Source organism: Halichoerus grypus, chromosome 6 (genome assembly GCF_964656455.1).
Source record: "Halichoerus grypus chromosome 6, mHalGry1.hap1.1, whole genome shotgun sequence".
In the NCBI taxonomy this organism is placed as follows: domain Eukaryota; kingdom Metazoa; phylum Chordata; class Mammalia; order Carnivora; family Phocidae; genus Halichoerus; species Halichoerus grypus.
Window position 1 is genome coordinate 55249461 of NC_135717.1, and position 27449 is coordinate 55276909.

Here is a 27449-nt window from a genome sequence, read left to right on the forward strand (position 1 = left end):
TGACCACTTTAGACTGGGGGAAATTTTGGATCCTGCTCTCTGTGGGGCAATCACAATAAGGCCCATTTCCATATTAGGTTATTTACATTTTGCTGAATGATTTGTAGTAATCCTTTATATATTTCTATGCCACCCAAATTTTGGGGTGGTCTTTTCACCTTGTCATTGTCAGATTTTGGAGTTATGGTTATTCTAGCTTCATAGAATGAAACAAGGAGTACCATTTTTTTCTATAGTCTGGAACAGATTGTTTATAATTGAAATTATTTATTCTTGAATGTTTGGTAGAACTTCAAAGTAAAGACATTTGCTATGAACTTCCCTTTATGTAAGACATTTGACCATAGTCTCACGCTCTTTCATTTGTTCTTAAGCCTGTTTATATGTTATATATTAGTAGGAAATGAATCTATTTCAATTGTTTTCACATATTTGGCATAAAACTGTTCATAATATTAACTTATTTCATTTTAAAACATCTGCAGAACCCATACTTATGTTTTCCTTTTCCTTTACTGTTTATCTTTGCCTTTTTTTCTTGACAAATATTGCCAGCATCATTTGAATTTTATTAATCTCTTTAATGAACCAAATTTATATTTGTTAATAATTTTTTTCCCTCTTGCACTCATATCTCTTATTCTCTTTCATATTTTCAGTCTCTTTAAATCTCTGCTGAATTCTCATTGATTTTTTCAAATCTAACTTCCAGTCTTCTAACTTCTCTCTTTTGCTCTGTTTATTCTCTTAAATCATCCACCTATTTTTTAATTTCAAGGAATAAATTTTTCATTTCTTTTTGGTTCTTTTTCAAATTCTTCTTGGTCATTCTTTATAGTTTTTCCCCCCTCCGTACATATTGTTAAGCGTTCCTTTTATTTTGTACACATATTTAACATTGTTTTTTCATGATATGGTTTGATATTATAGTATCTGAAGTACTTGCAGATTTAGTCTGTTTCTTGCTTCTGCCATTTCTTTTTTATGAAGTTGTTGTCTCTATTTGTGTTTGGTGGTGGTGGTTGTTATATTACTATGAGCTGCTCAATTTCCTTGGAAAATTTTTTAGCAATTCTTTTAGGCTGAGATCAGAATTATAATCAAAACTAACAACTTCTATGAGATAGATGAACACTATGAAATCCAAACTGATGATAGTTCCAATAGGGTTCATATTAAAAATATTTAAAAACTAGTATGTCATGGATATCCAGTAATCTAAAGAGATGCTGGCTCAACTGGGTGTTGTAGGCAAGTGTTGAGTCACTATATTGTACATCTGAAACTAATATAACACTGCATGTTAACTAACTGGAATTTAAACAAAAACTTAAAAAAAGATGCTGGCTCAATTAGAATCAACAGCAACTGTAAAAAACAAAAACAGAAACATATGAATGTACTAGTGCATTCTGGATAAGCAATAGCATTTCCTGAAATGAAGATAAATTCCTTTAGAGAGAATTTGCATTTGTTTTTTCTAGATGGCTGGGGCCATTACTGTCCAAGACAACTTTAAATTACATTTTGCCTTAAGATTCATTGGCATCCAAAGTCATGTGAATTTCAGCTGTAAATATTCCTGATAGCCATATTTTGATTCTAACTGATCAGTAGTCATTCTTCTCACCTTCTGAATAGAAATTGGTTAGAGTTAAGTTTTTTTTTAATTTTTTATTGTTATGTTAATCACCATACATTACATCATTAGTTTTAGATGTAGTGTTCCATGATTCATTGTTTGTGCATAACACCCACTGCTCCATGCAGAATGTGCCCTCTTTAATACTCATCACCAGGCTAACCCATCCTCCCACCCTCCTCCCCTCTAGAACCTTCAGTTTGTTTTTCAGAGTCCATCATCTCTCATGGTTCGTCTCCCCCTCCGATTTCCCCCCCTTCATTCTTCCCCTCCTGCTATCTTCTTCTTCTTTTTTTTCCTTAACATATATTGCATTATTTGTTTCAGAGGTACAGATCTGAGATTCAACAGTCTTGCACAATTCACAGTGATTACCAGAGCACATACCCTCCCCAGTGTGTATCACCCAGTCACCCCATCCCTCCCACCCCACCCCCCACTCCAGCAACCCTCAGTTTGTTTCCTGAGATTAAGAATTCCTCATATCAGAGTGAGGTCAAATGATACATGTCTTTCAGTTAGTGTTAAGTTTATCCTTTGTGAGAATTCTTGCAGGGGATGTAGATATTTCTGGTTAACTCTTACAATGGGTCCCTTTGGAGAGAGGGTATCCCAGCTTTCAAATAGGAAGATCTATTAGACTTTGTGCTTTTGGTAGCCCTTGAGCTTTGTTTTCTCTGTCCTGTGCCACTGGAGTTCTGGAAGACTGAAGTACCGATTTATCTTAGGCAGAAGGCCATAAGGTAAAAGGTAACTACAGGGAAGGACCCCAATTACTCCAGAGATTTTTTTGACCTGGGAATTTCTTAATTTCTTGCCCACTTTTCAGTGAATTTAAGACTATAAAAAACTTTATCCATAATTGTCACTGTTTTTGACCTGTGGGGGACTGAGCAAGGTATTTTTTCTTATTATTCTTGGAAATGAAATTCTTGTGGTAATATTTTTCTTAATGCAAATTTGAATTATATATCAAGACCAAAACATTGTTCTGACAGGATTTAATCAACTAAGTTAACTAGATGAGGCACACTAGTTTAAGCATAATTTGGTGTTTAGTGCAATTATGATAAAAACTACTAACATTACATTAAGAGCTTTGTTTTCTAGGAATAAAAAGAAATAGTTTGCTTTAAAATTAGATGAAATTTTAAAATGTTGACCAGTGTACAGATGGGCTTCTAAAAATACTTGGTATTTACAGAAAGGAAGAAATGCACATATCTTAGATGTAAATTATTATAGTTGGAATTTGTGCATGGATTACACCATTTAAAAACTTCCAAACATTGATTTTGAAGCTTATTGGTCTCTTCATCATTACATATGGGTAGTTTGTAGATAATCAATAAAATTGTCATTAAATCTCCCAAAAGCATTATATCTATAAGAGTTTTAGAACCAGTTCCCAGGGAGATCTATCACAAGCACAGGCTTTATTACATGCAAACTAAAGAATGAACACTAAGTTGAAAGTACCTAATAAAATATGAGTTCAAATATCTTCAAACTGAGAATGTGAAATAATTATTACATATTTCTAACAGTCAATAGTAAACAGTTTGATTCCATAAGTACATTTTACCAGAAGCACTTGGTCCAAACAACACTGGGAAAACAAAATTAGCTCTGAACACAAAGGGGTGTGGATAAAAAAATATTCCTTGCTTTCTGGTTTTGTGGGCAATCACAATTTAGGAGAGAATTAGAATGTTGGAATTATTTTAAAGGAAAAAAGAAATAAGATTTCCGTTCATAATTGAGAGGAATTTAAAGAGAGTAGCAAAGTACTGCTGTTTTATGTTCTGATTTTAAAAGGAAGCGAAAACTAAGCAAATTATTCTAAGCTTTGCAAAACACCTTTATTTAATAAAAATTAAATGCTCAGGGTAAAAGTCATATATATGTCAAATATAATATATATATTTACATACGCTTTTTAAAATAAGGTGAAACATATAACTCTCTGACATACTGGCATGTAATTCTTCAGTAAATGTGATACATCTTTTATAAAATACTTTTGTAAAGCCTAATTTGAAAGACTTGTATTGAGGAGAAAGTGGTTTTGATTAATGCGTTGTAGGTAATTATTGCATTTGCTTTATTTTGTATCCATGACACTTAATGCCTAACAAAGATGTAGCAAACAATATTTTCTTTTTGCATGGCTGCTATGAAATCATACTGAAAGCTGATGACAGCCAATTCTACTGTTCTGTAATTTTTTTCTTAAAGCTCTTCTGTTGCTTAAGTTTCCCCTGACCATTGGTTCTAGAACAGGATTAAGTTAAATAGCCCAAAGCCTCTCTCCATCTTCGATGTAAGTGTATTTTTTAAAAATTTGCACGAGGCCATCCAAAGAAGAAATGAGATAAAATGAGGTGATTAATCATACATGAGGCCAGAAAAAAAAAACAAAACCTGTTTATTATGGATTGGCTAGATATTAGATTTCTTTATATTGGGTTCTAATAAATTTCCACTTGAAGTTACTGTCATTTCAGAAATGGGGACTGAGTGGAGCTGTTTCCCTGAAATGTTTGAATCCCTGGTTCCTCTAACAGCTCTCAATCTGTGAATGTTGTACCTCTCTAAGGAACTATCAGCAGGTTTGCTCATAAATCACAGAATCTTCTGCTTACCCCTATGACTGATCTCTAAAAATGGGATCAACGCACTTTATTCCTGAAATTTGAAAACAAGTATCTATGAAAGAGAGTGTCGAGAAAGACAATATTAAAAAAGGTCACACCCTAATTCACCTTGGTTCCCAGAAACAGTCCTTATAGCTTTTTGATGAAAACAATTTCATAGCTCTTGATGATTACATTGTAAAAGTCTAGCAGTCAGGAACATTAAAGCTAGTTATATGCTTATTTTTATTCTAAAAAATTCTTAGCTTTGCTAAAGCAACATCCCCCTTTTCAAGTCCAGGAACAAATACAACTGACCAATTTCTTGAATATAGATCCTCATATAAATACTTATGTGAAAGTGTGTTCAGATGGTAGCTTCCACAAAAAGAAGAGTAATATTTCCCAGATGCATGTGTTGTGCTTAAAATGATTGCAGCAAAAGAAACTAAAAGAAGCATATTTTTCATTCTACTTCACTGTCTTTCTTGGTGCCTTCAGTAACAATTATATTGCAAACATTCTCTTGCAAATCATCTGTGTAAAATATCAGGAAAATTATACTTTCAATACAAAATGTGAAGAAAATCTTTCTATTTTTACAGCTTTAAAATGTATTCCTTATCCCAGAGCCCACCATTTTCTAAAATATGCAGTTTGAAGAAATAGCACTGACAACTTCTTACATAAAAAACTTTTATGAATGCAAACTTTGAGTGATTTTCTGGTTAATCTAATTTATTTAAATTAGCTTTATTTAATTACACATACAGCTGTTCTGTGCCCTGAACAAAGCCCTAGGGACTATTTAAAGTGCTTAAGTCTAAATGTCATGTTTTATCACTATGTAATATGTAGCGAACCACAAAAATTTGTTGTTGTTGTTCACTGGGTAGTACTTCAAGACTGCAGCATTCTTTTCCTTATTTTTACTCTGGTATGTTAATAGTTATAAAGCTACAAGCTAAATGTAAGTAGAAATGACTTTTCTTTCCCTTGAACATTATTCACACCATAATACAAGTTAAAGCAACAGCCTCAGAGAGGTCTCTTCCATTCCAAGAGCTTTAATTACCACCTATAACCAGGGTTTCCAAAATCCCTATCATCAGCCCAGATTTCTCTCTAGTGCTCTAGACCCCTACATCCCATGTCACCTCTTAAACAGTCCATGTGTCCAAAGTGGAATTCATTATCTTTCCTTCAACCAACTCTTCCTGTTGTATTCTAACATCACCAATTGGGTTTTCACTTATTAATTAGATTTCTGGTTATCAAATGATTTTGGGGGCAAGACAGCTTAGACTTGACATAACCTCTATCCTTACAAAGAACAAACTCCATCCAGTGCCAAAGCTTGGGATACTGGATAAAGCTTAGTCTTTGGGACTGGTTGATCTTGGCTCAAATTCTGGCCCTACTGTTACTGACCAAGTGTTCTTGGACAAATTATTTCTGGAAGTCTTTGTTTCCTTATATATAATAAAAATATTATCAAACTGCCTAATGATAACTAGAAACCCTAAGGAGAAAATACATATGAAAGTGTCATATAAGACATAAGGCCTCATATAAATGTTAATAATTTCTAGTTGGCATATTACTAAAAGATTCCAATGAAGAAGACAGGCCTAAAGACAAAGCAAGCTATCTTAGTTTATAAAACAATAATATACAAGCCACCACCACTAAACAGCCATATAATGAAATGTGATTCTCTGAAATTTCCCTGGGACTTGCCCTATTCTAATGCCAACCAACAATATGGAGGGCAAAAGTATTCATAAGCCAAGTGAAGACATAGGATTGAGATCCTTGATCCATGGGCATATATCTTTAGGAAAAGAAGGTTGTTTTTCCTGGTAACATGGGGATATTTTTAGTTCAGTAGAAATTAGTGAACAATTGGCTTGCATTAAAGGAGAACTCAGAAAAATTATTCCCTAATTTACAATTAGGAAATGGCTTAGGAATTGGGAAAAACCAGGATTAATATGTGACTGTCTTCAGAATTTAGCTTTTTTCCTTCGAAAGATATTACAATACAATAAAATTTATTTTTTAAAGATTTTATTTATTTATTTGACAGAAATTTATTTTATTTATTTATTTGACAGAGAGAGCACAAGCAGGGGGAGCAGCAGAGGGAGAGGGAGAAGCAGGCTTCCCGCTGAGCAGAGAGCTCAATGCGGGGTTTGATCCCAGGGCCCTGGGATCATGACCTGAGCCAAACACAGATGCTAAACTGGCTGAGCCACCTGGGTGCCCCAATACAATAAAATTTAAATGAGAGTATGTCATAAGCTCCACTGTATTATTATGCCATCAAATCAGCCCATGAGACCTACCTGCTCATGCCCTAGTTGGTGTATGAGTGGTTTGGATGGCAATGGTCTCATGAAGTATGATTTTATTACCAAGACTATCTGTAAAGTCAAAGACTTTGCAAGCCCCTGATGAACTAGTCAGAGGATGTTTCAACATCCCTACAACTGTTGAGAAACCTCTACATCCTAATGACATTAGTGCAATCAGAGCATCACTTCAATAAGTAAGCCACCCAGGCACATACACAGTCTCTGGGCCTTTTCACTTTGGAAAATTAACTAATGGCAGTATCTGAGCGGAAAATTTCATCTTCCTCTCTTCACAATGAAACAGTCCAAGGTCACCTGTGACAGGCATAAAAATGCTCCCATCACATACACACCCCAAAACACCCACACAGTCCGATTTTCACTGCGCTGTCACTGAACTTGTTTGTATAACTAGTTAAATCTAATGTTCAAACCTTTATCCTCTCAAACATGTGAGGGCTGACAGTTTTATTTCCTTATCACATTACATCAGTTCTTTGCAAGCAAGATGTAGCAAGTACCTGAACATCTTGGGGATAATTACTCTTCCAATAATGTGCAACACTAATGATACTTCTCCAGTTTTTTATGGTGCAAGTGTTTTATGCTTTATTAGTTTGCACTTGGTCTTTTCTTTGATATTTTTCCTCCTGTTTGAGATTTTACAGGTTAGTGCTTGTACTATTCCTGTGAAGAATGTATTCTATGCCAAAGAAGGAGAATGATTATGGTAATACTGAAAAGGCCAGATGCTGGCCTTTATAAAAAATATATTATAAAATTGGCTTTGTGTCTTTCCTAGAATAGGAACTTAAGTAATAAATGGAGGCTAGTTGGAGTGTGTGTCTCAAGGGTATATATAAGCCAAGAAGACTACAGTAGGCTAGTGTATCTTCAAGAGACTAGCTCAGAGCAGAACAGGTGCCCCCAGTATTAAGCTTTGAGATCTGGTCATATGCAAGATCCAAATTCTCCAGGTTGAGACAATAGGTAGATCAGGCCAATATGTCAACATAAGATGAAACTGTTATAACTCTGTTTTCTGCTCCCAGTTTTGCCACTTCTAGAATGTCATATAAATGGAATTATAATGCAAATTGCCTTAGGAGTCTCGTTCACTTTATTCAGAAAAAATGTACTTAAGAGTCATCATGTTGTTGCACAAATCACAAGGTATTTTTTCTTTTATTGTTTTATAGTGTTCCATTCTCTGAATTCACAATGGTTTGTTTATTCATTTGCTTGTTGAAGGGCACCTTGGCTGTTTCCAGTTTTTCACAATTATGGATAGTGTTGTTATAAAAGTTTATATGTAGGTTTTTATGTGACATAAGTTTTCATATCATTAATACCCAGGAATAGGATTTCTGGGTCATATGGTAAGTATATATTTAATCTTAGAAGAAGCTGCCAAAACATTTTCCAAAGTGGTTATATCATTTTGCATTCTAAGTGTAATGCATAAGCATTTTTATTACTCTGAAGTCTCACCAACATTTCATATTATCAATTTCTCTTAAAAAAAAAAAAAAAAACTTTAGCCATTCTTGGATAAAGAAATTGTGATACACACTCACACACAAACAATGGAATATTGTCTAGCCTTAAAAAAAGGAAATCCTGTCATTTGTGACAACGTGAATCGATCTGGAGGACATTTTGCTAAGTGAAATAAGCCAAACACAGAAATATATTACACAATGATACTTATATGTAGAATCTAAAGAAGTCAAATACATAGAAGCATATTATAGAAAGAGGATCACCAGGGGTGGGGAGGTGGGGGAAATGGGGAGATGGTGGTTAAAGAGTACAAAGTTCAATTTATTTACAGTGAATATGTCTAGAGATCTAATGTATAGCATTATTATATTATTTTATTTTTATATTATATATATATATATTTATTATTATATATTACATTATTATATTATATACTAGAAATTTACTAAAATAGATTTCAGGTACTCTCACCAAACACACACAAATGATTAGTATGTAAGGAGATGGATATGTTAATTAGCTTGACTATAGTAGTCATTTCATGATGTACATATGTTTTAAAACATGTTATACACTTTAGATATACATAATTTTTATTCAAATAATTTTTTATCCATTTGAATAGCTGTGTAGTAGTATCTTATGGTTTTAATTTATACTTCTTCAAAGATTAATGATGTTGAACATCTTTTTATGTGCTAATTTGCCATCTATATATCTTCCTGGGTGAAGTATTCTGTACAGATCTTTTGCCCTTGATCAGTTGTTGATTTACTTTCTGTTGAGGTCTAAGGGCTCTTTGTATACTGTGGATACAAGTCTATTAAAGGTTATATGATCTGTAAATATTTTTTCCTTTTTTGTGTCTTTTCATTCTCTTAATAGTGTCTTTCAAAGACTAATAGTTGTAATTTTGATGAGTCCAATTTATCAATTTTTTTCATGGTTTGTGGTGTTCGAGTAGTATCTAAAAACTCATTGCCAAACCCAAGGCCACATAGACTTTCATCCTATGCTTTCTTCTCTAAGTTTTATTGTTTTAAACTGTGTATTTAGGTGTATGGTCAATTTGAGTTAATTTTTATGTGTGTGAGATTTGTGTAAAGGTTTATGTTTCTGCATGTGATGTCTACTTGTTTTAGCACTATTGTTAAAGGATTATGCTTTCTCCATTGTATTGCCTTTTTACCTTTTTCAAAAATTAATTGACTGTATTTGTGTGAGTTTATTCCTGGGCTCTCTATTCTTTTTCACAAATTGACAACTGATACGCATTTATCCTTTTACCAAACTACATGTTTTGATCATTGTATTTTATAGTAAGTCTTAAATCAGGCAACAACTTCAGGTCCTGCCTCCAAGCAGCATTAGCCCTCTGACTTTGTTCTTTTTAGAACTATTTTGACTATTCCAGTTTTGTTGCTTTTCCATATAAAGTTTCGATTCAATTTGTTATTATCTTCAAAAAAGCTTGTTGGTATTTTGATTATGACTGAGTTGAATCTATAGATCAAACTGGGGAGAACTGACATCTTAATATTGAGTCTTTCAATCCATGAACATGATCTATCTCTTTATTTGAACACATCTTTCATTTCTTTCATTAAATGTTCTGTAGTTTACAACATACAGATCCCTACACATATTTGGTGAAATACTTCATTGTTTTGGGTTTTATTATAAGTGAGATTGTTTTTCACATTACAAATTACAAATATTCATTTCCGGTATATAGATATGCCAGAACTGATCCTTATAACTGTCTTTGTATTTGTTGACCTTTCTAAAATCACTTCCTTAGGGGTTTCTATATAAACTATAATATTGTCTGAGAATCCTGTTATTCACTTTTCCAAATCATATTCAGTCTCCAAGTACTAACCAGGTAGAAGAAACTAGTCGCTCCAATCACTTCACCCACAACACCTTTGTATTCTGCACTTACTACACTGTAATGTAATTATTTATTTATGGATTTTTACTCCTCCCTTAGACTATCAGATCCCTGGACACAGGACCTACAGTTATTACCTTTTTGTTCTGAGCACCTATCAAAGTATCAGAGACATAGGAGGAATGCACTAAATGTTTATTTAATACAGGATGGAGAAGGAGGTTAAAGGAGAAAGAAGGAAGGGAGGGAGGAAGGAGGGAAGAGCAGATAAGACCACAGATTTACAGGCTATTAATCAGATGTGCAAAAGAACACTTATCTTTTAATCTTCCTTGTACTCTACCAGGGCTTGAAAGAGGAAAGAAGAGCATTAAACTGGCCAATTAAATGCCTTGATCTTGGCAAGATGGTGGAGGAGTAGGAGACCTGGATGTCGTCTGGTATCAGGAATTCAGCTGGATAGGGATCAAACCATTCTGAACACCTACAAACTCAACAGGAGATCGAAGAAAAGAATAGCAACAACTCTCTGAACAGAAAAGCAACCACTTTCTGGAAGGTAGGACATGCGGAGAAGTGAATCCGAGGCAATATTTGGGAGGAGAGACGGCAGGGGAGGGGGCCTCCGTCGGCTGCTACTGGCAAGTGATAGAGCAGAGGAGCACAAAATCGGAACTTTTAGAAGTTGGCTCCACTGAGGGATGTCGCTCCAGTGGCTAAGCAGGGGGTGGAACCCTCACGGGACAGTGTGGTCTCAGGACCCTTGGGGTCACAGAAAGACCGGGGGTGCCTGAGTGTGGCAGAGCTCCCAGGTATCGGAGAGGGGAAGCCAGCTGCAGAGATGGAGCAGAGGCGCAGGCTCTCAGCTTGGGGTTGCCATAAACCGTGATCCGCGGCACAGTCGGGCCACTGCTCCTCCAGCAGGGACCCAACAAGCATTAGATCTGGGGAGACTCAGGGATGCCTGGGTGGCTCAGCTGGTTAAGCATCTGCCTTCAGCTCAGGTCATGATCCCAGGGTCCTGGGATCTAGCCCCGCATCGGACTCCCTGGTCCGTGGGAAGCCTACTTCTCCCTCTCCCACTCCCCCTGCTTGTGTTCCCTCTCTCGCTGTGTCTCTCTCTCTGTCAAATAAATATATAAAATCTTTGAAAAAAAAAAAAAGATCTGGGGAGACTCCCCTTCATCCCCCGGGAGGAGCGGCGCAGGAGTGCACCACAGGGATCTGCTTGGTTTGGAGACTCCAAACCGAGTTGGGTGCCAGAGATAGAAATGCTCAGTCATAGGCTGGGTGAGCATGGAGTGCGGCCAGAGACGGGGAAGATGGGAGTGATTGACCGCTTTTCTCTGGGGGCTCACTGAGGAGCAGGCCTGGAGTTCCTGGCTCCTCCAGGGTGGAGATTGGGAGGCCGCCATTTTCACTCTCGTCCTCCAAAGCTGTATGGAAAGCTTGCAGGGAACAAAAGCTCCCGAGAGCAAACCCAAGCAGATTACTTAGCCCGGATCGGCAAGGGCGGGGCAATTCCGCCTCCAGCAAAGACATTTGGGAACCACGGCAACAGGCCCCACCCCAGAAGATCAGCAAGAACAGCCAGCCAAGACCAAGTTTACCCATCAATGAGAATGGCAAAACTCCAGCGCTAGGGGAATACTGCACATATAATTCATGGCTTTTTACCATGATTCTTTAGTCTTTCAAAGTTAATTTTTTTTTAACTGTCTTTTTTTTTTTTAATTTTTCTTTTTCCCTTTTTCAACGAACATCTTATCAATCCCTTTTTTAAAAAACATTTTTATTTTTCATTTTTAGAGTCATATTCTATCCCTTCATACTAGTTACCCTTATTTTTGGCATATATATATAAGTTTTTCTCTCTTTAAAATTTTAAGATACAGTTTCTTCTAACAGATCAATATATACCCTAAATCTCTAGTGTATGGCTTTGTTCTAGTCTCTGCGTAACCACATTCTCTCCCTTTTTTTTTTTTTAAATCCCCTTCTTTCTTTTTTCAAACAACTTCTTATCTTATCAATTCCTTTTATAAAATCTTTTATAATTTTCATCTTTACAGTCATATTCCATCCCTTCATCATATTAACCCTTATTTTTGTACATATATAAGTTTTTCTTTCTTTAAAATTTTGGGAGGCACTTTCTTCTAACAGACCAAAATACACCCAAAATCTAGTGTGTGGCACTGATCTGTGCAGCAGCCTGATCATATTTGATCATATTCTGTTTTTTTTGTTTGTTCTGTTTTTGTTTGTTTTTATCTTTTTCTTTTCCTTTTTTTCTTTGTCTTTCTTTTTTCTTTCTTTCCCTTTCTTTTCCCCTGGCTTCAGGTCTTTTCTCATTTGCTTAGAGTATATTTTCTGGGGATGTTGTTACCCTGTTAGCATTTTGTTCTCTCATTCATCTATTCTCCGCTGGACAAAATGACAAGATGGAAAAAATCACCTCAACAAAAAGAACAAGAGGCAGTACCAACTGTCAGGGACCTACTCAATATGGACATTAGTACGATGTCGGAACTAGAGTTCAGAATGATGATTTTAAAGATACTAGCTAGGCTTGAAAAAAGCATGGAAGTTTTTAGAGAAACCCTTTCTGGAGAAATAAAAGAACTAAAATCTAACCAAGTTGAAATCAAAAAGGCTATTAATGAGGTGCAATCAAAAATCGGGGCGCTAACTGCTAGGATAAATGAGGCAGAAGAGGAAATCAGTGATATAGAAGACCAAGTGATGGAAAATAAAGAAGCAGAGAAAAAGAGAGATAAACAACTACTGGATCACGAGGGCAGAATTTGAGAGATAAGCAATACCATAAGATGAAACAATATTAGAATAATTGGGATCCCAGAAGAAGAAGAAAGAGAGAGGGGCAGAAGGTATATTGGAGCAAATTATAGCAGAGAACTTCCCTAATTTGGGGAAGGAAATGCATCAAAATCCAGGAGGCACAGAGAACCCCTCTCAAAATCAATAAAAATAGGTCAACACCCCGACATCTAATAGTAAAACTTACGAATCTTAGAGACAAAGAGAAAACCCTGAAAGCAGCTCAGGAGAAGACATATGTAACCTACAATGGTAGAAACATTAGATTGGCAACAGACTTATTCACAGAGACCTGGCAGGCCAGAAAGGACTGGCATGATATATTCAGAGCACTAAATGAGAAAAATATGCAGCCAAGAATACTATATCCAGCTAGGCTGTCATTGAAAATAGAAGGAGAGATAAAAAGCTTCCAGGACAAACAAAAACGAAAGGAATTTGCAAACACGAAACCAGCCCTACAAGAAATCTTGAAAGGGGTCCTCTAAGCAAAGAGAGAGCCTAAAAGCAACATAGACCAGAAAGGAACACAGACAATATACAGTAACAGTCACCTTACAGGCATCACAATGGCACTAAATTCATATCTTTCAATAGTTAGCCTGAATGTAAATAGGCTAAATGCCCCAATCAAAAGACACAGGTTACCAGATTGGATAAAAAAACAAGCCCCATCAATATGCTGTCTGCAAGAGACTCATTTCAGACACAAAGACACCCTCAGATTGAAAGTGAGGGGGTGGAATCAAAAAGGAGAATTACAGACCAATATCCTGGATGAACATGGATGCAAAAATTCTCATCAAAATACTAGCCAATAGGATCGAACAGTACATTAAAAGGATTATTCACCACGACCAAGTGGGATTTATCCCTGGGCTGCAAGGTTGGTTCAACATCCACAAATCAATCTACGTGATACAATACATTAACAAAAGAAAGAACAAGAATCATATGATCCTCTCAATAGATGCAGAAAAAGCATTTGACAAAGTACAGCATCCTTTCTTGATCAAAACTCTTCAGAGTATAGGCATAGAGGGTACATACCTCAATCGTAAAAGCCATCTATGAAAAACCCATAGTGAATATCATTCTCAATGGGGAAAAACTGAGAGCTCTCCCTCGAAGGTCAGGAACGTGGCAGGGATGTCCACTATCACCACTGCTACTTAACATAGTATTAGGAGTCCCAGCCACAGCAATCAGACAACAAAAAGAAATAAAAGGCATCCAAATTGGCAAAGAAGAAGTCAAACTCTCACTCTTTGCAGATGATATGATACTTTATGTGGAAAACCCAAAAGACTCCACGCCAAAACTGCTAGAACTCATACAGGAATTCAGTAAAGTGGCAGGATATAAAATCAATGCACAGAAATCAGTGGCATTCCTATACACCAACAACAAGACAGAAGAAAGGGAAATTAAGGAGTCTATCCCATTTCCAATTCCACCCAAAACCATAAGATACCTAGGAATAAATCTAAGCAAAGAGGCAAAGGATCTGTACTCAGAAAACTATAAAATACTCATGAAAGGAATTGAGGAAGACACAAAGAAATGGAAAGACGTTCCATGCTCATGGATTGGAAGAACAAATATTGTGAAGATATCAATGCTACCTAGAGCAATCTACACATTCAATGCAATCCCCATCAAAATACCATCCACTTTCTTCAAAGAAATGGAACAAATAATCCTAAAATTTGTATGGAACCAGGAAAGGCCTCAAATAGCCAGAGGAATATTGAAAAAGCAAAGCAAAGCTGGTGGCATCACAATTCTGGACTTCCAGCTCTATTACAAAGCTGTCATCATCAAGACAGTATGGTACTGACACAAAAACAGACACATAGATCAATGGAACAGAATAGAGAGCCCAGAAATGGACCCTTAACTCTATGGTCAACTAATCTTTGACAAAGCAGGAAAGAATGTCCAATGGAAAAAAGACAGTCTCTTCAACAAATGGTGTTGGGAAAATTGGACAGCCACATGCAGAAGAATGAAACTGGACCATTTCCTTACACCACACACAAAAATAGACTCAAAATGGATGAAAGACCTAAATGTGAGACAGGAGTCCATCCAAATCCTAAAGGAGAACACAGGCAGCAACCTCTTCGACCTCAGCCGCAGCAACTTCTTCCTAGAAATATCACCAAAGGCAAGGGAAGCAAGGGCAAAAATGAACTATTGGGACTTCATCAAGATAAAAAGCTTTTGCACAGCAAAAGAAACAGTCAACAAAAGCAAAAGACAACTGACAGAATGGGAGAAGATATTTGCAAATGACATATCAGATAAAGGGCTAGTATCCAAAATCTATAAAGAACTTCTGGAACTCAACACCCAGAGAGCTAATGATCCAATCAAGAAATGGGCAGAAGACATGAACAGACATTTTTCCAAAGAAGACATCCAAATGGCCAACAGACACATGAAAAAGTGCTCAACATTGCTCGGCATCAGGGAAATCCAAATCAAAACCTCAATGAGATACCACCTCACACCAGTCAGAATGGCTAAAATTAACAAGTCAGGAACCGACAGATGTTGGTGGGGATGCGGAGAAAGGGGAACCCTCCTACACTGTTGGTGGGAATGCTAGCTGGTGCAGCCACTCTGGAGAACAATATGGAGGTTCTTCAAAAAGTTGAAAATAGAGCTACCATACGATCCAGCAATTGCACTACTGGGTATTTATCCCAAAGATATAAATGTAGGGATCCGAAGGGGTACATGTACCCTGATGTTTATAGCAGCAATGTCCACAATAGCCAAACTGTGGAAAGAGCCAAGATGTCCATCGACAGATGAATGGATAAAGAAGAGGTGGTATATATATACAATGGAATATTATGCAGCCATCAAAAAGAATGAACTCTTGACATTTGCAATGATGTGGATGGAACTGGACGGTATTATGCTGAGCGAAATAAGTCAATCAGAGAAAGACATGTATCATATGATCTCACTGATATGAGGAATTCTTAATCTCAGGAAACAAAGGGAGGGTTACTGGAGTGGTGGGGGGTGGGTGGGATGAGGTGACTGGGTGATAGACATTGGCGAGGGTATGTTCTATGGTGAGCGCTGTGAAGTGTGCAAGACTGCTGAATCACAGATCTGTACCTCTGAAGCAAATAATACATTATATGTTAAAAAAAAGAAGAAGAAGAATATAGCAAGAGGGGAAGAATGAAGGGGGGAAATTGGAAGGGGAGATGAACCATGAGAGACGATGGACTCTGAAAAATAAACTGAGGGTTCTAGAGGGGAGGGGTGTGGGAGGATGGGTTAGCCTGGTGATGGTTATTAAAGAGGGCACATTCTGCATGGTGATGGTTATTAAAGAGGGCACATTCTGCATGGAGTACTGGGTGTTATATGCAAACAATGAATCATGGAACACTATATCAAAAACTAATGATGTAATGTATGGGGATTAACATAACATAATAAAAAAAATTAAAAAAAATAAATGCCTTGATCTTCTGTAGTTTAAGCCATGTGATTTAGGCAATTGAATGTACTGGATAAATGTTCAGTCTTTCATATGTTTTCCTACATCCCGACTTCCCCAGATGGCAGCTAGGTGATAGTACACTCACGCTTTCATTCTGGAAAGGGGCCTGAGATCCAAGCACTGCGACCTTAGGCAGTTATTGCTCACCTCTGGCTTCTTCCATCTGGAGGAGGGGAACATCTGAATTCTTTCCATACTACCTGGGAGCCAAAGTAGACTCAGGGGGTTTCCTCTCTGCCTACTCATGGCATATGGTATATACGGTATAGACATCCAGCATGGTGGTGTCCGTCTGGGATTGGGTGAGAATACATTTGTACAGTTCCATCTGGACATTTTAGATGAAATTTTTGAACTAGGACAGTGTATTTTGGAATGAAGTGGATGTGCATCTTTCCAACCAGATAGGTTATTTTTAATGTCTTCAGTGATATTAGCCACCTCTTTGCCTCACTCTGGCATATAATACAATAAAATACAACCTGACACAGTAATATCTAGTGGGGCAAGTATCCAACTAATCAAGCAATTGAAAAATGTAGCTCTAATTCCCCACTGTAATGTGGATGTGCCTGAAGCTATATATATGGGAGAACTTACTAAGAAATGTGCTTTTCTCTTCACTTCTTGTACCAGATTTCAAATTGGTCCACTTTAGCAGTTATATAAAATTCTTTGCCATATCTTTGCATAGCTAATCCACTGTGTGTTATGCCAAGTTCTAGAAGTCGTGGTCCCCATTCTCAGGTTGGAAATCTATGATTTCCTTCCACCCACCCAAAACCACCAAAAGCAAAATAGAATGAACCTGAAATATCCAAGATTATTAGCCATCTCATTTCTTTTTATACTATGTGATGAATAACAGTGATTTCTATATTTTCATGTAGTCTCTAGATTCAATTACTCTAGATTTGAGACTCATGAAAAATTTCCCCCCACACATTCACTTCAGTCCTCTAGTCCTTAAGGTACAGTTTTCTAGTCCTCAAACCTTATTTTTCCTGCTCTATTATTTCTTGAGGTTGTGCCTCTCCATGATCAAGAACTCTTTCGCATATTATGAAATGTTCCCTTTAAGTATAGCATTCCATGTTAAATTTGTGTTTCTGTGGAATTAGTTTTTCTAAACTGCCCTGATTCTGTTTAATTAGGACCTTAGCCTATTCAAGTCAGTGCAAACCCATTTTCACAAGTTCCCTTCTTTTCTTGCAGATACACAAGCACCTCATTCCACATACATGTTGCCACAGGAGTTCATAGTCACATTAGGGTAGAGGGTGTCATTTCAATTAAAAAAGCTCTCACAGAAAGCTCTAGAGCTGCAATGCCTTCAACACTGCTAGTTAGATTCAGGTCAGAAAGTAATCAACCGACTGGTTCCAATTGCTATGAAGCCTTAATGTGATTATTAGGGAAAGATTACTGATGAGCAGTTGGCTGACCTGGCCCACTTTCGATCTCTTCATTTTAAGACTGAAAAGGGCCATATATATCATCTATGCAGCACTTGTAAAAGTGTAGGGTATGTGTTGCTGGTAGTTTATGAGGCAGTTTTAGGTAGTATAGGATCAAATATCTTGATCTTGGCATTTATCTTTTCCACCATTGTATAATCACTCCCAGTAACATCAAGACTATGAAGGCGGTGGGGGGGGGGGGGAGGAATTGAGATAGAGGAAAGAGAAGGTGAGCCAGAAGAAAAAGAAAGAGAGGCCAAGAAACCCATCTAGAACTAAAGCAAAGGTATTTGACTCCTACGACACTGGGGGTTGTAAGCTTTGAGAGTAGGAGGGAGAGACAGAGAGTGTGTACGTTTGTATGCATGTGTACACCTGTCCAGGGGAGAGGGCTGAGGCGGAAAGCACCCAAAGGGAGGTGGGTTTCAATGATTCACATAGACTTCTCAGTCCTTCCGTGACACACTGAGAATTCTGGCTGTAGAACTCAGCACCCCAAAAGGGAGCCACACCCATTAAGAGTAGAAGAGAAGAATGCTTGCTTGGGAAAGCATGTGGGATAGGAAATGGGAAGGCATACGAAATGAGCAATAAAACTTTCAGAGACAGAGAAATAGTAAATGCTATTAAGAGTGGGGGTTTGGAATTTCTCGGAAATAGAGGCCCTATGAGGAGCCAGCAGGCTGATGAACTGCTAAGGGCATGAGAAAGGGTGACCAAGGGTATGGTGAACAGAATTGTGGGCTAAAAATAGTAACAGTGACATTGTCTTCCCTATGTTCAATGAAACCACTCTGAAATCTGGGGCAAATCAGTCTGTCTCCTCTAGTAAAATTAGAGATACTTAGATTTCTTAAAACTTCTATGTTATTATTTTTAAATTAACAACCTTATTTTGTATCTCTTTAATGTTTATAGCAAACTTCTGTTTATGTTGATGACATTGGTCTTACATTTATGATTGGGGGGACATAAGATTTCCTTTGCAGTAAATTTATTAAAATAAAAAGAAAACATTTACAAATGAGAAAAGGTCAAATAAATTGCATAACAATATAGGGCATAACCATATGAATTCTGGAACCAGCCTGTCTGGATTGAAACATAAGTTCTACCACTTACTGGCTGTGCAATCTTGGTTCGGCATCTGTATAATAAGAATAAAGATGGTCCCTACATCACAGTGTTGATATGAAGATTAAATGAGCTATTAAAGCTAAAGGTATTAGAAACATACCCAGCATATTTGTGCATGTTGTTTTTATATTTGAATATGAATATGACAAAAATGACTTAAAAGTTGTTAGAATGTCTACTCAAATATACTTATTCTACAGATACTAGAAGTTATGTAAGTTGCCCAACCTCTTAATGATAGAACTTGGATTAGAATTGATTTTCTGGGGACCCACTCCCATCTTCAAATTCCACCTATTTGTTTTTACGTGGTTACTGTCACGTACACAGGCAAAATCAAGAACTGCTGCTATATGAACTTCAAAGTACAAGGAGGAGCATGCCCTGCTAGCAAAAAAAAAAAAAAAAAAAAAAAATCATCATAGAAGGAAAATTTGCAAAAATAGCCATTTTATCCAAGAATTTCAGATTTTTCCTATCATGTAAAACATGATGTTTAATACCATTCCTGGCTTTCAGAGGAAATGAAAAAGCAAATACGTGCTGGCCAGTAAGAGATAAAGACAGCAATGGTGAGTGTCTCTTCTTTCAGCAGCGAATAACTTTGCAACATGGATAACCTACAATCCTTAGCAACCTCACAAGTTCACCGCAAAGATTCCACAATTCTTAACTCTTCATTTGCCATATTAACCACTGGACTATAGAATCTCCCTTCAACCATTCATTTTTTACTGATTATGTCAATTAAGAAGTGGCACTCCATTAGTCCATTCATTTTAATGAGTGTTGTTTTGATTAGTACACACACACACACACACACACACACACACAGCAAGAAGCCACATAAGGTTTACAATTAATCTTTTAGAACTCTTTAAATAATTCACTTTTTAAAAGCACAATCAGAATATGAACCTCTGACTTGTGGGGCTGGGTGTTTCCTTAAATGTTTACAGCGATTGTGCCCTTGTTAAATGCTCCTTAAAATCTTTCAAGAAAATACAATTTGAGATAAATAATGCTGATTAGACACCCTCCCATGGAAGAAATAATAGAAAGGGATCAAGTGATAAATGAAATGAATGTTGCTCTATCAAAGCAAATGGTGATAAATGGAAGACCTGTGTTGGTGCTTACACTGGCACTTCTGTAAGCTGGTCAGACTATTTATAATTGTGTTTTAGTGTTTTGCAAACCAGTCATTTATACTAACAGTAACATTAAAGTGATAAATTAGAGAGAAGCAGCTTGTCTAATCAGCAGATAAGCAGTGATGCAGCTCAGATCAAAAGTAGAGTCATTCTGTTTCTTTCCCATGTTAATATTAATTATGGAAGGATCATTTGGTTTGATGGGAAATTTGCCAAATATGCAACCACTCATATAATTAAATTATTCTTATATTTCCTTTACTTTCTTTTTAAAGTAAGTTTCCTTTTCATTTTAGTCCTTTTTCAAATAACCTATCTTTTATTTTAATCACCTAAAGAAAGAATTGCAGTAAGTCAGTGTTATAGAAAAGGTCATTTCTTATTCCTTAACTATTAGCTATTTCAAAAATTTGGTGTTAACTACAGACAGTCCTGCTGTGACGTGTGATATTTGCAAGGAAAACATAGCCAGTGGACTCTGTACTATCAGATGGATTTTGATATACTATTAAATATATTCTTAGTTAAGGTTATACATATCTCATCAGTAATGAAAAAGATCTTTAAGAAGATATATGTGCATTTTAGTGTTAAAAATATATACTTATTATTAAAAATGAATATTCACTAATAAAACTACCCACCATTAATACTAACTCCATTTTATGTATTTTTCATTAATGACTAAATATTCAAGTTTATTCAAGCAGGAAATTTGCATTTTTTTACCTTTTTGGTATCCTGAAGGGATATTTTCATGGTTCAGAAAATAACTTTACTTTTTCTCAAGATTAAAAAAAATTTACTTTCTACTTGGGAAATCCTCATGCACTCTTATTTCCAGCCAGATTTTAATAACACATATGATTAATATTTTGTTTTATTTTTCTCTGGACATCTATTTTCTGGAAGCATAATACCAAGAGATACCAAATGCCCCTGGATCCACTGTACACATGTGTTTTAATCTCTCTTTAATAAGGTGTTTTACGGGGCGCCTGGGTGGCTCCGTCGTTAAGCGTCTGCCTTCGGCTCAGGTCATGATCACAGGGTCCTGGGATCGAGCCCCACATCAGGCTCCCTGCTCAGCGGGAAGCCTGCTTCTCCCTCTCCCACTCCCCCTGCTTGTGTTCCCTCTCTGGCTGTCTTTCTCTCTGTCAAATAAATAAAATCTTTAAAAAAAAAAAATAAGGTGTTTTACAATGTTTTCCTTTAATTCTAAATTTTATACTTATGTATTTACTTCTTACTTGCTCAAACATACCAGAAAGGCTGCACAATTACATAAAACAACCAAATAACATAAACACAAGAGAGAAAGAAAGAACAAGGAGAAAAATAAAACTAAGAAACATAGGAAAAAATAAGAAAGTAGAGAAATTAAACAAAACCATGATTGAGACTCTGTTACAAAAATATGCCATAAAGAGAGCAAATTACAACCCACGGGCTACATCCAGCCTACTTTTTTTTTTTTTTAAGTAGGAACACTAACATGAGATCTAATCACAGATTTTTACACACACAATGTAGTATTGTTAACTACAGGCACAAGGTTTGTATAGCTGACTTGTAGAATTTATTCAACTTGCATAACTAAAACTTAATATCCACTGAGCATCAACTCTGTATTTTCCCCTTCCTCAACCCCTGGCAGTCATTATTCTACTCTGTCTCTAGGAATTTGATTATTTTTATATCACATATAAGTAGAATCATACAGTATTTGTCTTCTGTGACTGGCTTGTTTTACATAGCTTAATGTCCTCCAAGTTCATCCATGTTGTTGCACACTGCAGGATTTCCTTACTTTTTAAGGTTGAATTACATTCCACTGTATGTACATACTACATTTTCTTTATCTGTTCATCTACTAATGGACATTTAGGGTGTTTCTGTATCTTAGCTATTGTGAATAATGCTTCAGTGAATGTGAGAGTATACACATTCCAAAGAATGATTTCCATTCTTTCAGATATATATCCAGAAATGGGCTTTCTAAAACATATAGTAATTCTATTTTTAATTTCTTGAGGAACCTCCATATTGTTTTCCTTAGCAACCTCACCACTTTGCATTCTCAGCAACACTGCAAGAGTTCCTATTTCTATACATCTTTGTCAACACTTGTTACCTTTTTTAAAATAACAGCCATTCTAACAGGTGTGAGGTGGTATCTCATGGTTTTGAATTGCATTTCTTTGATTATTAGTGATATATGCACCTTTTAATATACCTGTTGCCCATTTATATGTCTTCTTTGGAAAATGTCTATTCAAGTGTTTCACCCAATACCAGACTAATATGAAAAATTACAGATCAACAAACTAGGTAACCAAGGAGAAATGAGTAAATTCTTAGAAATGTACAACCTACCAAGAATGAATCATGAAGAAATAAAAAATCTGAGCAAATCACTTACTAGTAAGGAGATTAAGTCAGTAATCAAAAACCTCCCCAAAAAGAAAAGTTCAGGATCAGATGGCATAACTGGTAAGTTCTACCGAAGAAAGGAAGAAGAAGAAGAAGAAGAAAAGAAGAAGAAGAAGAAGAAGAAGAAGAAGAAGAAGAAGAAGAAGAAGAAGAAGAAGAAGAAGAAGAAGAAAGAAGAAAGAAGAAGAAGAAAGAAGAAGAAGAAGAAGAAGAAGAAGAAGAAGAAGAAGGAAGAAGAAGAAGAAGAAGAAGAAGAAGAAGAGGAAGAAGAAAGAAGAAGAAGAAGAAGAAGAAGAAGAAGAAGAAGAAGAAGAAATGATACCAATCATTTTCAAACTCTTCCAAAGATAGAAGAGGAGAGCACATTTCTAAACTCATTTTATGAGGCCTGCCTTACTCTGATACCAAAGCCAGACAAAAACACTGTAAGAAAACTATAGACGAAAATTCTTGATAAGAATCAGCAAAAATCCTGAACAAAATACTAGTGAACTGAATTCAACATCATATTAAAATGAACATACACCATGACCAAGTAGAGTTTATTCCCAGACACAAGGATGTTTCAACATATGAGAATCAATTAATATGATATACCACTTTAACAGAATAAGGGATAAAATTCATATAATCTCATCTGACAAAATTAAACACATTTTCATGATTAAATCTCTCAAACTATATATGAAAGAAACGTAGTTCAACATAATAAAGGTCATATAAAAAGACCACAGCTAATATTATAGTCAACTGTGAAAAAAAAAGGTCTTCCTTTAACATCAGGAATAAGGCAAGGAGTCTCACTTTTTCCACTTCCACTGAACATAGTACTAGAAGCTCTAGCCAGAGCAATTAGGCAAGAAAAAGAAATAAAAGGCATCCAAATCAGAGAGGCAGAAGTATTACTGTCTCTGTTTGCAGATGAATTTCTTACATGTAGAAAACTCTAGGGATGCCTGGGTGGCTCAGTCGGTAAGCATCTGCCTTCGGCTCAGGTCATGATCCAGAGGCCCTGGGACTGAGTCCCACATTGGGCTCCTTGCTCAGTAGGGAGCCTGCTTCTCCCTCCTTCTGCTTGTGCTCTCTCTCTCTCTCAGACAAATAAAATCTTAAAAAAAAAAAAAAAAAGAAAACTCTAAAGATGCCACAAAAAATTATTAGAACTAATATGCAAATTCAGTGAAGTTGCAGGATACAAAATCAACATATAACAACCACGTTGTGTTTCTATAAACTATAAGGAACTATGTGAAAAAGAAATCTAGAAAATAATCCCATTTACAAGGGCATCAAAAAGAATAATGTATGTAGGAATTAACCAGTGAGGTGAAAATGTATACACTGAAAACTACAAAACAATAGTGAAAGAAATTGAATAAGACAAAAATAAATGGAAAGATATCCATGTTCATTGAGTGGAAGAATTAATATTGTTAAAATGCCCACACTAACCTGGGCAATACACAGATTTAACACAGTATACAGTTTTAACCCCATTAGAATTCCAATGACATTTTTCACAAAAATAGAAAAAAAAAATCCTAAAATTTATATGCAACCACAGAGACCCCAAATAGCCAAAAGAATCTTGAGAAAAAAGAATAAAGCTGGAGTTATCACTTTTCCTGTTTTCAAAATATTACATAGCTAGAGAAATTAAAACAGTAGAGTACTGACATAAAAACGAACACGTAGACCAATGAAACAGAACAGAGAGCCCAGAAATAAATACACACATATACAGTCAACTGATCTTTGACAAAGATGCCAAGAATACACAATGGAGAAAGGAATAGTTTTCAACAAATGGTGTTGGGGAAACTGGATATCTGCAGGCAAAACAATAAAATTGAACCCTTATCTTAATCCCCAAACAAAAATCAGCTAAAAGTAGATTAAAGACTAAAGTGTAAGACCTAAAACTCTAAAAATCCTAAAAATAAATAAATAAATAAATAAATAAATAAATAAATAAATAAAGAGCTTCATGACACTGGTCTTGGCAATGATTTCTTGGATATAACAGCAAAAGCACAAACAACAAAAGAAAAAATAGACACATGAGACTACATCAAACTAAAAAGCATCTGTACAGCAAAGTGAACAACCAAAAAAGTGAAAAGACAACCCACAAGATGGGACCAACTATTTGCAAACCACATATTTGATAAGAGGCTAATATCCAAAATACATATACATATAAAGAAATCCAACAACTCAATAGCATAAAATATGTTTTACTTTTGACTGACTTCTCTCTCTCTCTCTTATAATTGGGTAGCTTCTTTAGAATTGTACTATAAGCTACGATATTCATATGAAACACTCTTCCTTTATCATGAATTACAAAAGAATGATGAAAACTTCCACTTGCACCAGAAGCTCAGAGTCTGTATACATTATCAGGAGTGCTAAGGTGTAAGAGAGAGTTTATGTGTCTACTTTGGTTTGTATAAGTGCTAGGATTTTAAGTCTATTTCTGGACACATAAAGAGAATGTGAAAAAAATTAGAATAGAGAAAAAAGTAACAAAAATAACCAATGATTTAGAATATGATTATTGCTTTGAATGACTTAGTCTCATCTATTGTTTTTCTGCTATAGCCCATTAATTTCTATTCATCTTCCAGTTTTCAGCTTAGAAGTCACTTTTCCCACATACCTTCCTAGTCTACTCAAGAATGAATTGGATACTCCACCAGTTTACCCCAACACTACCCAATGAAGGCCCTTTTATCTCTTCAAACATTCCTTGTAATGGCCTATTTGTCTATTTCCTCAGTAGAATATCACTGCTATGGTCTGACTGTGTCACCTCAAAATGTATATGTTGAAATGCTAACCCCCAAGGTAATCGTATTAGGTAGTGGGGCTTTCAGAAGGCAATTAGATACCAGGAAGGAGCCCTCATGAATGGGAGTACTGCTCTTATAAAAGATGCACCAGAGAACTTTCTTGCCCCTTCCACCATGTGAGGACACAGCAAGAAGGTGCTGTCTATGAAACAGGAGGTGGGCCCTCACCAGCCACTACACCAAATCTGCTGGTGCCATATTCTTGCACTTCCCAACCTCCAGAACCATAAGAAGTATATTTATGTTATTCGTAAGCCACCCACTCTGTGGTATTTTGTCATAGCAATCTGAATGAACTGCAGCAATCACCTTGAAGGCAAGGACGGAAATGTTTACTTCTGTATCTCCAAGAAGTGGTTCAGTGTTTGCTTTAGAGCTTATATATGGTAATGCTTTGTGACTAATTAAAATGGCAGTAATTTTGTCAAGACTATAATCACACTGTAGTATGAAGAGTGGAGGTCGCTACTGAATATCAATACTGAAGGCTACTGATTTGGAAGATCATACATGATACACTCTTAGGAGACTGAGTATTGATTTCTGTCACCCATTTTTGGTTTTATAAGAGTCAAGAATAAAGGTCTTCTTTCCTCTATATGGGACTTTGCAATGCCTGAATAATGAAGTATTATTATGATTTTTATTGATGTTATTTTAGATTGGAAAGATTTCTGATGAGCTTTTTCCTTTAAGAATTTCTTCCCAGAAATTTCTCTTCTATCAAAAGACAAGAGAATCACACATATTTTCCCATCTTTTTATTTGCATCTGTGAACTGCTTTCAGTGACAGGAAGTAGGAAACTTGAGCCATGGTGATGATTTTTACCTGTCCTCTTAACTCAAATTAATAACTTGTGCAGAGTCCAGATCATGGGGGAAAGATGGCTGGTAATGACTGCATTAGGAAAGTGTTTACTTTTTTTGGCCTGCTTTTGCAAACAAGCAAACAAAGAAAGAGAATAGACTGAAGCACTGTTAATATAAATGGGTATCTCATTTGTTTTCTAATTTTTTTTCTCCTGGGAAATTTAAAAAAATGCCTCTAAATCAGACTCATTCTTCTTGTGACATAAACAACCTATGGACGATAGCTGAAGTTTTTCCTCATGCATATCTCTCCTATCAAAAGTCTCCATAATTACTTGAAATGGCACCTGAAATGTTCTTGACAATTTGTGATTTTCACAAATTTATATTTTTTCTATTTTATTTGTTGAGCAAATATTTACTGAATGCTTCCTATGGTAAAACACAGTCCCAGTCATCAAAGGGGCTTACTACTATATTGTTACTCTAAGTTTGTTACTCCAAGCATTGTTTTTACTAAGATTTTTAAGCATAATAACTGTGTGATCAGTAGGTTTCAAGGTGGGTTAGATATAAAGAAAACAAAGCTCTAAGTTCTAAATTGGAAAGCCTCAAACTCTTGAGTTTTAAATTGGCATGAATATGGTTCTTTTCAGGTCCCTGAATCAGAAGAAAAGGCTAAGTCAAGGATTCTTTTTAGATCCTACTAAAAAAAAATAAGTAAATCTAGAACATAAGTCTTGTGTGGAGTTTAACAATATTCTAAAACCAGACACCAGTTCTTCTTTTTTTTTATCTGATTAATAAATCTAAGTGTATTTCTTTATCTCATGTTCAGATTTATTTTTCATGTTTTTTTTTTCTGAACAATGGCTATTAGTAATGAATATCAACTGATTGAGATCATTATTTTCTTTTCTCAACTTTGGCTTTTTGGCAGCTAAGCTGGTACCCTGGCTACACACAGAAAAATGATGGGAGCTGAAATGCGGGGCCACCTAATATGATAATGGGACCTTTTCCAAGGGCAACAAGCAGGCTTTGCTTAGCATTCAGCATTTGGAAGCATGCTCATTATTTTAGCTAGATTAAAAATATATAGGAACCCCAAAATATAATTAGGCAAAGCCTAGAGCAAAACATTTGTAAATATGATGGGTGAAAACAACAAAGATGACTTTGAGACACCTGATT